The 15,392-nt window shown below is 46.3% G+C and overlaps 1 long non-coding RNA gene across 1 annotated transcript; it reads left to right on the plus strand.

Moving 5' to 3' along the window:
- The first annotated feature begins 1,038 nt into the window (after positions 1-1,038).
- Positions 1,039-14,957, plus strand: LOC116780074. Its single transcript, XR_004354316.1, has 3 exons — positions 1,039-1,117; positions 4,417-4,423; positions 14,944-14,957. It is a non-coding gene; the product is annotated as an uncharacterized LOC116780074 (long non-coding RNA).
- The last annotated feature ends 435 nt before the right edge of the window (positions 14,958-15,392 follow it).

The following is a 15,392-nucleotide window of genomic DNA, read 5'->3' on the forward strand; positions in this document are numbered from 1 at the left end:
AAGACTATTGGAGTCATCAATATTCTCTGTAGAAACACTCAAAAACCCCACGTCATAAAAATAATAATGTCTTGTACCATTCAAATGAAGCAATTCAGAGGTACTATATGATATACGTGATCTATGGACATAATTCCTGACTAAAAGCACCTCATTCACCCATTGCTAACATTCTCTGTTGCATCAAGGTTAGCTCCATATTCTGCCAAGCATTTGTTATGATCTGCTCTGCCAGGCAGGAGTAACTTTTATTTTTGCTAATAAGTTCCTGGAGTGAATTAGAGTAAATCAATACTAGATGATCAGTGTTTACAGATATATAAATAGTTTATTTTAGAACAATTTGGTTGCAAAGGAAAACAGGTATGTAGCTGTTTTGGTTGTAATATAGCAATGTAAAAGCATAAAGATATCACCCAAGGAAATGTGTAAGGGAAAAGAGAGAAAGAAAGAGAGAAAAAAGTTTTATAGTCACCACTCACAGGTCTCTGATGAACTTGGTTGTTGTTGTCATTGGTGTCTTGGTCCGTTGGGGAGTGGTGGGGGAGAGAAACCCATGAAACATAAAGTTCAATGGATTTATATACCCTGAGAAACCCTCCTGGTGCTTCCCCTGTGTGTGTGGGGGGGGCTGTTTTTGCAGAGGCTGGAGGTGCTGGTTTTTTGCAAAGTCATTTAGGCTTGGGGGGGATGGGCGTACTTCGGAGGCACCCCTGCTAAAAGGCAAGGCTGCTACCTAAAATCGAACAAATAATTTTCTTGACAATTTTGAGTAGGAAAAGGTAAAGAGCAGTTCTTTAATTAAAGTGCTTTAGGTGCACAATATACATATTGCACACCCACACAGAATAGGCTTTACAATTTTTATAACACTATCTAATTATAATATTTGACCATTACATCATTGCTTACACCCAGCCCAAAAACTGTCCATCCTATCGGACCTCCCTTAGACATGCCTCCCAGAATTGAGTTGGTGGTTGTAAAAGACCACCCCTTCCTCCCCATACTCCTCTTTGTCATCACCTTCTTCCCTTATTGGAACAGTTTCAAGGCTTCTGAGTCCTCTTGAGTAGTTTTGACTTGGTTATATCAAGCAATGTGCCTGTTATGTCTTGTCTAAGGACATTCTCTACAGACTAGATGTTCTAAAAATCTTTATCCCTTGGAATCCTTGACAAGGAATAATAAACAATATTTCAGGAATTTACTACAAAAGGTATTTAGCTAAAAGTTCCATTATAAAAGTGTTAAAAAGCTATATTAAAATCTATGTAATATGGATTTTAAGGCATCAAGGCCTTCTCCAGGGTGGTGATGGGTGTGTGCACACAGGGGCCTCCTTTGTCACAGCCTGGCCCATAGGAGATAAACATCACACACACAGAGAATGCCACTGGTCTCCTTTAGATAGGCATCTGTTATGATCCGATTATTAAAATTATTACAAATGCCTCTCCTCAAATTAAGATGCAAACAAGACCAGATGCCAAAGGCGATAGTATGAGTTTTATTTAATGGTAAATGTGAGACAGAGAAAGGGAGATAGAAAAAAATAGGAAAAAGGAGGGGGGAAAGAAAGTGACAGAGATTAAAATATAAATGTATCACCACTCCATGGACCCCGGCAGCATCCTGGCAATCTGGTTCTTCTGGTCTTCTTGGTGGTGAGGGTCCCACAAAACATAGCCTCCAGTGGATTAATATACACTGAGGAGATGCCAGGCACCTCCCTTGGGGGGGAAGCTTTGCAGTCTCTTGTGACAGACTCTGGATTTGTTGCCCCACTTGGATCACGTGCAGTCCTCTGGTGGTAGAAGGCCTCAAGAATGAGTCGGGGGGGGGAAGGTGTGCTTTGGGGGTCTTTGATGGTTTATGACCCCTTCTCAGCTGCCTCTCACGTGAATGTCCCGTGTGTTTTACTTCTTCGATTTGGTGTGGAGAGATTTCACCATCACGCACCCAAACCCCTTCTCCTCCACCACCCCCTGGGCCCAGCTAGGGTCGATTCTTAACACAGATACATTCTTCTTTCCCGAGCCTTATTTACTTCTCCTCAGACTTGAGATCATTAGACAACAGTCTTATCTCAAGTCCTCCTTCACAGTCCAAATTTCAGTCAGGCTTCGGTGGTTGCAGACAGGCAGTTACTTCCTTGCAGTTCGACAAAAAGTCTTTCTATGATTTTGACAGTGTTTAAGACATTACCAACATTTTAGTCCATCACAGTGTTACACACCCAAAGAGTCACCCCCCAAACCTTCAGAATTAACAGTTTGTGCGCTATGTCTTCCTCCCCTTAGCCTTTATATTCACTCTCCTGGCAGGAGGCTTGCATAGCTCGCTCCAGTAGCAATGTTTTAAGGTAATTAAAAAAGTCCAGTTCCTCATAGCATTCCATAATAACATGGTAACCCCTAGCAGATGCTCTCAGGAGCAAAGTCTCCCCTTCTTTGTTTTTAACATTCACATTTCAACCTGCTTCACAAAGTGCTTTAGCAAGTATTAGCCATGCCAAGCAGTGCAATGAAATGGGGTTTCTTCTTCCTATCAACATGGATTAGGAAAATAAAATGAAAAAATATAAAGCCAAATGCTAGAAGAAACTACTCCCAGTTTAACTTAGAAATATAGGAAGATGATGGAAAAGAAACAGAGACAGTCTATTATCAGAGAATCATTAAGGTTGGAAAAGACCTTCAAAATCATTAAGTCCAACCTTTGACTGAGTACCACCATGCCCACTAAGCCATATCGTGAAGTGTCATGTCTACTCATTTTTTAAACACTTCCAGGGATGGTGACACCACCACTTCCCTGGGGAGCCTGTTCCAATGCTTAACCACTCTTCCAGTGAAGAAATTTTTCCTAGCATCCAACCCGAACCTCCCCTGGTGCAACTTGAGGCCATTTCCCCTTGTCCTATTGCTGCTTCCCTGGGAGAAGAGACCAATGCCCACCTCTCCATAACTTCCTCTTAGGTAGTTGTAGAGAGCAATAAGGTCTCCCCGGAGCCTTCTTTTCTCCAGACCAAGCAACCCCAGTACTCTCAGACACTCCTCATAGGACTTACATTCCAGACCCTTCCCCAGCTTTGTTGCCCTTCTCTGGACGTACTCCAGTGCCTCAATGTCTTTCTTGTAGTGAGGGACCCAAAACTGGACACAGTACTCAAGGTACAGCCTCACCAGTGTCGAGTACAGAGGGAAAGATCACTTCTCTAGTCCTTCTGGCCACACTCTGATACAAGCAAGGATGACATTGGCCTTCTTGGCCACCTGGGTGTGGTGGTACAATTGCCCCCCTCCCCTGCCCTCCTTGGGCCACACTAAGATCTCAGAAATGCTCGTTAGGCCTCAGCCTTGATGCACCTGGGCTAAGCTCCTCTTGAGCTTATCAGAAACACCGTCTGTTCCCAGGAACTAGTGCTGTCTAATGAGCTCTGATTTTTTAATGAATAGCCTTGGAAACTTATTTTTCTGGCCTGAATAACAACCGAAGTGGAACATCATTTTTGTTATTGAAATTTCAAAGGAAGTTACTGACCCAAATTTTGGTCAGGAAGAAAAATTACAATGATGAAAGCCAACTCTCTTGCAATCCTATAAATATGGTCCTAAGTGAGATCCTTTGAGTTCTCCCGGACCAGCAATCTCCCTCTGAGTGGGACAACTCTCAGAGCTAGCGAACTGTCAAGTTTGCTATACTTGGAGGATCAGGTCAAACACCGTCAGTGGATCCTAGGCTCATAACCTCACTCCTCGAGGCTCAACCCTTCGCCCACTGAGAAGATACAAAGGCATCCGATGTGAGTACTTCACTGAACTTGAAGGGAATTTTTCACAGGTATATACCTTGTACATACTCCTTTAGGTCTGTGTGCATGTGAGTGTGCATATGCTATAGCAAATGTACTAGGAATGTCGCTCTCCTAGATTCTTAAGTACTTTAGATTTGTAAGTTAGGCCTGTGAGTTGCTGTTGTGCTTATAGTAAATTCTATAGAATCTTTTGTTAAATTGTTTAAATTAGGCTATTGATTAAGTAAGTTTAAGTGCTGTTAAAACCTTTAGATCTAAACAGCTGGTCAAGTCTGGGGCCAAGTTTGGCAAGGGGGTCCACTCTGAACCTTGTGACTCAATGGGACAGTCTCCCTTATTCCTTTTTATCCTTACTGTAAGAATTGATATGTACCCAGAGGACCAGACCATGGCTAAGGTATTAAGGATAAGTTTATTCTGAAGTTGGAAACCCAAAATATGCTGTTAATTCACACAGCAGGCGAAAAGAGCACCCATCAAACCTGTTTCTGGTGCTTTTATAACAACACCTTTCACATGCACTGTAGTGGTTTGAACCAGGTTTTCCCCCTGAAGCTAAGAAAGTGGTAACCCCCAGGGGGTGGTAACCCTTGAAGTTTTGAAGTTTTAGCCAATGAGTGCTTCTGCGAAATGTAAACATACCACAAGCAAATGGAAGAGTTGTAGTTTTGTTGTAGAAGTGGTAGCCATGTTGTAGGAACCACGAAGAGAGGGCAGGAGCCCTCTGGGGGGCTCCTGCCCCCCCCAGCCCCAGTTGGGGGTTACAGAGACTTGGAACAGTGTTAAGCTGGACTAAGTGTCTGTAGCTGAACCTGGAGATGTTTCTTCACTGTGAGCAACAGCAGTAGCGGCAGAACTGCACTGACAGAAGAACCGTGGTAGAGAGCCAGTAGAAGAGATAGGAAGCAGCAGAAACAGCATGCAACTGAGCAAGGAAGACAGAGTTGTCTGGGAGAGCCGAGAAGGAAAGCCAGCAGCAGAGAGACAGAGTTTTAGGGGTAAGAACTGAATAAAGACCCCAGACTCCTTTGAGACCCCTCCTTGAAAGGAGGAAGATGATGGACTCTTACTTGAAAGAGCCTTAGAGTGCTACAGCACTTGCAGAAAGGAGCTAGAGAGCTCCGAGAGGAATGTGGAGAGGGTGACCTTGCCCCCCCGCTGCCTTGAGACAGAGCACAGAGCTCTGCAAAGGGGAATTTGAATCCCTGAGGAGAGGGACTGCCACGAAGACCCCTGAGCTTCGTCGTATGACGTGGTGACGCGAACTTGTCCCTGCTACGCAGTCCACGGAAGAGAAGACCCCTCGCTTGAAAGACGACGGGGCCGAGGGGCTTGGATATCCCCTTGTGTGTGCTGGCAGAGATCCAGTAACAGCTGCATGCATGAGAGAGAGATAGACTGCTACTCTGAAGAAGCTCCTGCCCTGAGAGTTGGAAGGGATCTTTCCTTCTTCCCTCCTGGACTTTTATTTGGAGGGGAGAAGAGATTTGATCCATTGTAAATACTTATGTCATGGTAGAGATAGCTAAGATTGTATGCAATGTATTGTAGTATTTATTTGTACAGTCATTGTAATATATTCCCTTTCCCCCATTCTGAGTCTGGTGTGTTTGTCTGGAAAAAAACCCATCTCTCACTGGGTTGAGATGTGGGAGGGGGCTAGGACTAGGGAATTGGATTTTGGAGATCTCAAACAATGTCAGCACATAAGTTCAAGGCTGTGTTCTCCCCATCCTTTTATGGACTACCTCTCTTCCAGCAGGGGGCTCACAGCATGTCTGTGAGAAAGTGTCATCTCTACACAGGAATCCTACTTCTCAAAAAAGGCAAAGAATAAACATCCATAGGTGTAATAAATGGAATTTTCCCACACTGATCTTTTCGAGGCCTAGTTTCAGCAAAAATTTCCTTGAGAGAAAACTCTTTTTCCTCCTTGAATAAATCTTCCACATTGAACTTTTCTGTCCCTACATTTCACCCTCTCACTCAAGGAAGCATTCCTGCTGGGACTGGAAGTATAGAACATGATAATTTGCAAAGGAACTTAGCAAAGTATATAGGAAAAGGAATAAACATGTAATGCTTTAAGGTAAATGTCCCAGTCCTCCTGTACAATATTAAACCACTCAGCTAGCAAGGCATCACTGACAGTGCCTTAGTCATCGTATGGAGTCCTGTCAATGTCAAATGTTCCTCTCAATGCAGCTGATTTAGCAGTCATGTTGAAGCAGCACATGCCATCAAACTCAGAACAGCATGCGTGGTGTTGAGACAGGAGGTAGCACATCAGCAACTGGACTGGGAAAATTCCCAGGTGCAGTGCAGTTACTTCTACATTCCGAGCAACAAGTGCCTCTGATGTCCAATTTAAACCTCAGGTGAAGGCATACTACAGGTGCTCTATATCTGCTATGTGGAGAATAAAAAGGAAACAGTTGCCACACACAAGTATTTACATAGTAATACTGCAAAGATGCACCTGGAGTGTGTGCATGTCGTGCAAATCTACAAAGCACAATGAGCCAACATATGCTGTTGCCCCAGCTCCTTCAGCTAAAATTACTCCAGGCCTGGTAGCTTGAGATGGGGTGATTGCCCATACATATTGAAGAGGAATGGTTTGTGCTTTTTCAGACTGAACTTCAATTTGATGGAGGTCCACGCCACCAATAACAGAACTCCAGGGCTGTCCCCCCTAGATAAGACCTGGGCATTTGTCGAAGACACATGAAACACAAGAACTCGAGAGTCTGATATTACAAAGAGTAATCCTGACACTGTATCCATAGCAGTGAATACATATTGCCACCCCCTTGGGGCTAATGTAGGTAACCTGCCAGGCAGTCAAAGCCTACCAACCCCACTTCATTTTCCTCCAGGGTCTATGTAATGCCCTCAAATGCAGCTATGTATAATTGGGCATACTTAAAGCATTCTTGCAGTCATCAAAGGCTTCTTGCTGATGCTTGGCCCATTGTCAAACAACTCTCTTCCTAGTCAGTTCCTACAGAGAGCGTACTAGTACTTCCAGGTGTGGAACAAAGGTTCTCCAGTACCCTGAAAGCCCCAGGAAAGTGTGCAGTTGCATCACCATAGCCAGGATTTCCTTGAGTTGCCCATGCCAAGCTATCCCCAGAAAATGCACAGTAGTATTAGGGCCCTGTATCTTCTTTGGATTAATTGCCCAGCCTTGGTCCTGTAAGGGGACCTGCAGCAATTCAGCAGCTGCCTCAATTTTTCATTGTGACTCCGGCATAATCAAGGGATCATCAATATAATGGTAAACAGTGATAGCACCCGACCTGAGAGCTACATCAGCAACCACCATTCAGCAACAGACAGAGAAACTGCTTTTAAATGCCTGAGGCAAACTGATCCTGACTTTCCGAAGTAAATGGCTATTGAAAAGAAAGCATTAGCAAGATCCAATACCACCTTACAGGGATGCACATTTTTTCTGAGTCTCCCCATGAGGGTAACCACGTCAGTACCGTAACTGCAAGGGGGGGGGGGGTGTGACTGTATACAAGTCACCATAATTAACAGTCGCTCTCCATGTACTATTGGAGTTTTGAACAGGTCAAAAAGAGTTTGTAAAAGCAGTCATGGTGTCTCTAACACTGACAAAATAACATCATCTGTAAGATAATATTAAACTGAAAAAACGTGTTTTCTCCATTCTCCACTTTATAAGGTGACCACTTGTTATAGGTTATAAATCCAATAGGGGAATTTTTCTTCCCCTGCTCCACTGTAAGAAAACGGAGTGGGGGGGACGGGGTCAATTTGCCTTACAAAAGAACCTATCTGGCCAGACCGCATTCCTAACGGATGGCCCATCAGAGGATGGGGGAGAGGGGAGGAGTTTTGGGAGGGGGTGGCTGGTTCTTCTCAGAGGGGAGAGATCAGACTGCGGAGTTCTCTGTCTGGGACGGAGACAGGGTCTGTGTCCAGGCATTTTTGGAGAAAAGGCCTGGAAGCTGGTCTTTCTGGCTTTTCGTCCTGGTGAGGCCTGACCACCGGCCTCAATCGGCTCGCATGCTACCTCGTGACTCCAGTCGGGACCTACTGGGTTTTTTTCGTCAGAGAGTTGTGTACTTGCTGGGAGAGAAGGGAGGAGCCTTGAAACACTATCATCTGAGAACAACAGTGAGTCCTGTGGGGGTGGACTGTTTTCTCCTACTGCCCTTCTTCCATTGGGGAAAGGGTCTCCGTTTTCTTTTCGGCTTCTCCCGCGATCCAAGACCACCCCCCAGACCCCCCTCCCGCATGGTGACCGCCAGAGCCCAACAGCGCCCCCTGCAGACCACCACAGCGTACTGCAGGCTCTGCACCTCCAGTAATCCAACAGCACCCCCTACAGGTCAACACAGAGTACTGCAGGCTCTGCACCTCCAGCGATCCAACAGCGCCCCCTGCCAACCATGATTAGAATTGCGCTAAAGACAGAGAAGTATTCAGACCTTTTTCTTTTGTTTGAAGGGGACTTTTGGGTACAGGACTATTGTCTAGTTATTTTTTCTGTGTTCTGCTACTGTTCTTGCCAACACACATATATCTTTTAATAAAGGGTTGTTATTTCTTCTGTTTTTTCCACACTTCCTCAATTAAAGCCCCCTTAATTTCGAATTTACAATTGTTGAGAAAGAGGAGTTTGGTTTGTCCCATAACTCATCCTCTTTAGCAAACATTCCAGTCTCTTAAAACTGAGACACCACCATTGATTACAATATCTCTTCATTTTATCTTTAGTTATCGGATCTTCCCCAAACTTATTCCAGTTTTTCAAAATACAAACCATAGGACTACAGAGTGCAATTGTTGACTGGTTTGCCAATATCAGTACAGGCTGGGAGAAGAATGATTTGAGAGCAACCCTGGGGAGAAGGACTTCGGGGTGTTTGTGGATGAAAAGCTCAACATGACTTGGTAATGTCCACTTGTAGCCCAGAAGTCCAACTGCATCCTGGGCTGCATGGAAAGAGGTTTGACCAGCAGGTCCAGGGAGGTGATTTTCCTGCTCTACTCTGCTCCTGTGAGACCCCATCTGGAGTACTGTGTTCAGGTCTGGGGCCCTGTAAAGTAAAATATTTGTAGGTATTTTTCCCCCAAAATGCCAAGGCAGTGGAAAGGATTCAAAAGGTTTATTTCAAAGTCAAAGACACTGAAAACTTACAAAGAAAAATTCTGCACCAGCACTGAGAGTGCTGGGCCTGAGAAAGTAACGCCTACTGATCTTTTCCAGACTTCTTATCTTCTTTGTCCCCCCTCCCCCAGCTTCAAGGCAGGCACAGCCTGTAACATCGTGAGTGTTTGTCTCTCCTCTGATGCCTTAGGGTTTTTAGCTTTTTGTAGATTTTAATGTAGCTGTATAGTCTGTCACACTTTAGAATTGTAGTTAACACTTACCAAACTCTATTCCCCCATTTCATATAGAATTTTCTAAATTCTTTAGGCTTGTTTAGACTCCTTTCAAGGTAGGACTGTAGTAAACACCTTCTGTTTAAGAACATTTGCACCCCAGACCTGAACAACAAGATACCATTATAGTCAAAGCAACCTTCAAGCCTGCAACCTTGGAGAAGCTCCAAAGACAGTACGTGCTGTGAAGAAGATGAATATGAGGAAGAAAGGGGTCTTAGGACCTCTGACTCAATTTCCGGGGAGGTGTGCCAGGGACCAGATCTGGGGGCAGGTGGTTCTTGGATCGGACCATAAATTGTGGAACCCCTGGATGCGGGTGCGCACCCTTTCTGTACTCCCATGGTCAGAAGGCCTTCATTAAAGAACTGCTCTCTTATCTTATCTCTACTAAATCTGCCTGGAGTTTTTTTCTGCTCCTGATCTTTAGGCAACACCTCAGACCAGAGAAAGAGAGAGAGACTACTGCTTCCTCTCTGGGACACAGGAGGGAAAGAAACACCTCCCCCGTCCTTGAAAAAGGAGTTTCTTTTTAGGCAAAAACTCTCCTTAAGTGACATTTAATTAAGCTCTAATATTCCCATTACAAATTCTTCCAAAAAGGGGGGTACCTATTCCTACAGGCCCTCAGCACAAGAAAGATGTGGACCTGTTGGATCAAGACCAGAGGAGGGCCACTACATTGATCAGAGGGCTGGAGCACCTCTTCTATGAAGACAGGTTGAGACAGTTGGGGCTATTCAGCCTAAAGAAGAGAAGGCTCTGGAGAAACCTTTGTTATGACCAGTCCCAGGGGACAAGGGTAACCCAGGTTCTTGTTAATAGATCCCTTGGGGCAGATTAGAGTGAAAGGGACTTGTCAGCTCTTGGCAGCCAATCAGACGAGCAAGGGGCATTGCCAGGCCCATTTGCGGGTGGTTTAAACAGCTCTAGGGAGTAAGTGACCTGGAGTGCTGCATACAGGAGCGCAAACAGGGGCATGGCGTGGCAGTTTGCGCAGGCAGGGTGAGCAAGAAGGGTGCAGCAGCCACCCTCCCAGCTCCTGGTAGTGAGTTGTGTGATAGGTGTGGTGGTTTTTTGTTGGTTTTTTTTTCTTCTCCAACTCGACTAGATCCAGCAATGGTTTACAAATGGTCAAAAACCATTGCTGCTGCTGGTAGCAGGAGTGTGGTAACCCAGACAGAACCCCCTTGTGGGAGGCGTGTCCAGGGCACAGGGTACGTGCCGGGGCAGAAGAGCCCAGGGGATCATGCACCGACATAGGTAACCTCATTGGCTAAAGAAATCACATGGTGTTAAAGGATAAAACAGCGCAGATTTTGAAATAAAGTCTCACTGTTTCACCACCTCACAAGGAGCTGTTTTTCCTTATTATATAAGGACTTGTTTCCCCTACACATGGCACACCCGAACAAGGGACTCCTTTAACTTAATATAAGTCAGTTTAGATTATCCTGAATCAGGCAAAACACCAGTAGATTCCGTTATCGAGTCGATTTTTCCGACACGGGAATCTTTCACCGCAAAAAACGTAGACGTCTGTAATTGTTGTGTCAGTGGTGTCTGAAAAACGGGAAGTTAGTTTAGGAGCTCCATAATATTAGAAAAAGTGCACGATACGAGAAGAGGAAAGAAGAAAAGAAAAAGCCAACAGATCGAAGCGTCCGGAGAGGGCGGACCGAACTCCGACTTACGCCGGAGCGGTGAGTTAGGCTGAAAGGCAGCCTCAACATCTAACACGCAGCGAGGACTTTTCCCTAAGCGGAGACGGTGGAGCACCTTAAAACCGCCAGGGGAAGCCCCGCTACCTGCTGCTTGCCGTGGCTCGGCCATGTGCGCAAAAGCGGCTCTGCCGCTGCCGCCTCTAACATCCTCAACCACCGCTGGACCCCGCGGAGCCCCGCATCAGTTTTCTGTCCAGCAGAAACTGCCGCAGCTCCCTGCCCGCCCGCTGCCCCTGCCGGTTCCGCGCCAGGCTTAAAAGCCCCGCCACGACCCTGCCACCCTTCCCCCCGCGCGTGCCGCAGTCTGCAACAGCGGGGAAATGGTCGAGCCACGCACGTGCGCTGGCAGCGTCCGGCGCACCGAAGGAGACTCGTTGCCACCTCCTGCCGACCCTTGCCTGTCTGTGACGACAGTGTAGACTCTCCAAACCGAAGAAAAACCTTTCAGAAACCGCGGAAACCCCAAAGGAACTTTTCACCACTTTTCACTGCCGGCCCGGCGCTAGGACCGCCCGCCGCCACACGCCGTCGGCCCCGCGCCACGTTTAAAAGCCACGCGGCGCCCACCAAGGCACCCGCGCCGAGCCTGTGCCTGCGCTCGCCAGCACCCGCCGCCACACACCACCGCCGAGCCAGACGCCGCTGCCCCGCCACTCGCCACAGACACGCCCCCGCCCGCCGCTCACAGCCCGCGCCGAGGACATCAGCTATGCCCGGAGTCCCCCGAGCCGTCGGAGCAGCCCCGTCCCCCCCCGCCGCAGCCGGAGCAGCCCCGAAACCTCGCAGACACGCCAAGAGAAAAAAAACCCGCAGAAAAACAACTCCCGAGAAACTGAAACTAAAGCCGGCCAGACAAAAGACTCCCGAACACGTGTGCTTGCAGCCGCCCAGAGTTAAGGTAACATAAGACGCTTCGTTTCCATAGAAACCTCACAGAGACATTGAAACATTAACTTTACTGCTAAAATCTTACCATATTCTGAACCAAGACACACATAGAAGCAATTACCAAACTTGCAACATAGTAACAGAAACTCACGGGACATACAGCGGGGAGGGACGGGAGCCGAGGGAGTACGAGTCGCTGGGAAGAGACAAAGCCGAGATGCGAGATCCCAGCCCATGGGACCACCACAGGGGGCCCCGTAATGGCGATGGGGGGGGGAAAACCCAGCACATTTGCCACCCCACACAGCAGATGAACTGCGACCACATAGCCCGGCGTGGAGGCAACCATCTTCCCCACCACACGGACCGGACACTGATCCTTCTCTTCTGGCCCCAGCGCAGCCCCGCCCCACCCACAGACACAAAGGGGAAAGCAACCCTGCCCCCTACCCACCGCCCCCCCCCCCCCCCCCCCCCCCCAGGGAACCGGGTTCACAGGAGCCATAGGGGGGGAGGAATGGGGGGATGGGGAGGAGGGAACCGGGATAGTTCCACCGGGAGGGAACGAAAAGGCAAATGGGGGGAGGTCAGTTAACATGTGGGAACAGTATCTAGACAAGGCACTTCGAATGGGAAGCTTGAATGATATTCAGGCGTGCTCAAACGAATCTAGCCAAAGCCAGTCCCCTCAGCTTCAACCCCTGTATGGGGCTACAGAGAAATTGAGGCGTTCGGTAAGAGATACTGGCATGTCTTTGATAAATACCCTAGGGTACTTAGAAACATTGAGTTCCATCTATTTTTTCACCCCACATGACTGGAAAGAGCTAATGAAATTAGTTCTTAATGACACCCAGTATATAGTCTGGCTATCTGGCTTTCAGGAAAGTTGTGCCAAATACACAGCAGCTAACACCCAAGCAAGCATCACAGCACATCAGTTAACCAGGGATGCAAATTATAGTTCAATAGATACACAATATAAATACCATAGAGAGATATGCGACGTAGTAGCCAGGCAAGCCCTAAAAGCTATGAAAAACATTCTCACTACAAACCAAGATGATTACCTGTCCCCCATTAAAGTGTTACAAGGTTGTACTGAACCAAATTTGAGATGTTTAGACCAACTGCAGTCTGCTTTAAACAAGCAAGTTGAATACAATGAAGCCAGAGAGATGCTGTATAAGCAATTGGCTTTTGAAAAGGAAAACACAAGCTGTGAAAGAGCTTTGCAGACCCCTCCTGCAGGGAAAGGCTGCAACATTACTGAACTGGTTCAACCCTACCAAAGAGTTAGCTCTGAGAAGCACCAACCTGCCTCTTTAGCTGCAGCCTTAAATGCCCAACTAGGAGTACAAAAAGAAACCAGACATAAGGCAAGTTGTGTTAGATGTGGAGACACTGATCACTCTCAGAAAGATTGTCCTTGGAGACCCTTAACAGCAACATCCCATAACTACCTAAGCAGCAGAGAATGGACTGAGTTGTACCAAGGGTGCCATAAACAAGGCAAAGGTTGTGCCATAAGCATCACACTGCTTGTTGCGGTACTGCTTGATGTCCTTCTCTGTGCCACCACCTTTCATGTGCAAGAGAGGAAGCAGCTTGGGGCAAGCTGCAATGTGCCATCAACCAGCCCCAAAATACCCCTATACTCTGCACCCCCAAGAAAGGTGACAGGTGGAGAACATTGCAGCATGAAAAACCAGTAAATGCAGTCATAAAGCTTACAGGAGCATTGCAAAATAGACTACCTTCAACCACTATCCTCCCAGTAAATTGACCACTAGTGGTAACTGATTCAAAGAACTATTTCTTTATCACCCTCCCACACCCTGAGGATGCGCAGAGGCTTTCCTCTCCCATCGTGACCTTGAACAATGCACAACCCATGCAAAATCACTGCTGGATTGTCCTTCCTCAGGAGATGCAAAATAACCCGACAAGATATCAAACAACCATGATACATCATTATGTAGATGACACATTAATAACCACAGCCACAAGAAATGAACTGCCATTTGTTATTACTGCTCTAACCAAAACTGTCCAAGATGCAGGACTTCAGATTGTTTCAGAGAAGATCCAACAATCACAACTCTGGACTTGCCTTGGACAGGAATCCATGCAGCAAAAAGGTTCTCCACAGCTGCTGCAGCTCGAGGTAAAAAACACTTTATATTTGCACGAATTGCAGAAGCCTCAGGGAGCTGCCAATTGCTTAAGACCTGTTTTAACCATAACCACAGGGGACCTACACCCTCTGAGCTGCTAAGGGGGGACTCCAACCTAAGGTCTGACAAGTCTCTGGCTGCAGAGGCAAACCAGGTGTTAGACATTTGTGCCAAGGCGATACAAAACAGACAAAACAGGAGAAATCCTGAACGGCAAATCTGCCTAGTCCTTGTTTCCAGCAGGTATGAACCATTGCGGTTTTGTTTCAGTGGGATCAGACTGACAAGACCCACTGCAAATTCTGACTGCTTCTGCCACACACACACCACCTAAAAACTGTGTAGACTGTTAATATGTTTGCAAAGCTTGTCATTAAAGGCAGAGGACGACTGCAGGAACTGGATGGAAGAGATCCTGCCTTCGTCAACATTCCATCTTCAAAGGACAATTTGGATAGGATGCCAGCTGAGGACGCAGGATTCCAAGCTGCCTTGGCAAGCTTTAGTGGTAATATTTCAATCCATCTCCCTAAGCACAGATTGTAGGCAGAAATCAGTAATTTACCTTTAAAAGCCACACCAGATGCAAACCTGAAACAGTAAAAAACCTCAGGGCCTTCACAGATGCATCTAGGAAAAACACAAAATGCTGCAATGACTTGAGTAAATCCTGATACAAGACAATGGGAACGAGAGGTACAGACCATGAACCAAGACTCTATGCAGGTTCTGGAACTGATAGCCATTCCTATTGCCTTGGGAAAATTTTCTGAACAACCCTTTAATGTTGTAACTATGTCTGTTATACTATAAGGTTAATACCTCGTCTTGAAAGTTAGTTTCCTTGAGATATTGTTAACCCTCACCTGTTGTTTGAAATGCGTTCTGTTTGGTTTCTTGTGATTCACAGAAGGTATGATTTCTACATAATACACACAAAGTCACACGCTGACATGCCAGGGCCAATAACTGACAAAAACTGAGAAGCTGGTAAAGCAGCAATGTTTAACACCATAACCAGAGTTCTAGAGAGAGCAAAATTGTCTCATTCATTTTTCCATCAGAATAAATGTTCTCTAAAGAGACAATTCAAAATAACGGTTAATAAAGCTCAGACATTATCAGGGCATGCCCAGACTGTCAAAAAAATCACACCCATACCATCTCAGGAAAGCATTAACCCTAGAGAGTTAATGGCAAATGAGATCTGGTGAACAGATATATACATCTCTGAATTGGACATATTGAAATATGTACATGCAAATAGATACACATCCACAAAACATAACTGCCACAGCATCCACTAGACAAAACGCAAGAGTGTAAAACACAATGATTTAGTTGCTTAGCAACCTTTCGTAC

This window comes from Chiroxiphia lanceolata, chromosome W (assembly GCF_009829145.1).
Source record: "Chiroxiphia lanceolata isolate bChiLan1 chromosome W, bChiLan1.pri, whole genome shotgun sequence".
NCBI lineage: Eukaryota > Metazoa > Chordata > Aves > Passeriformes > Pipridae > Chiroxiphia > Chiroxiphia lanceolata.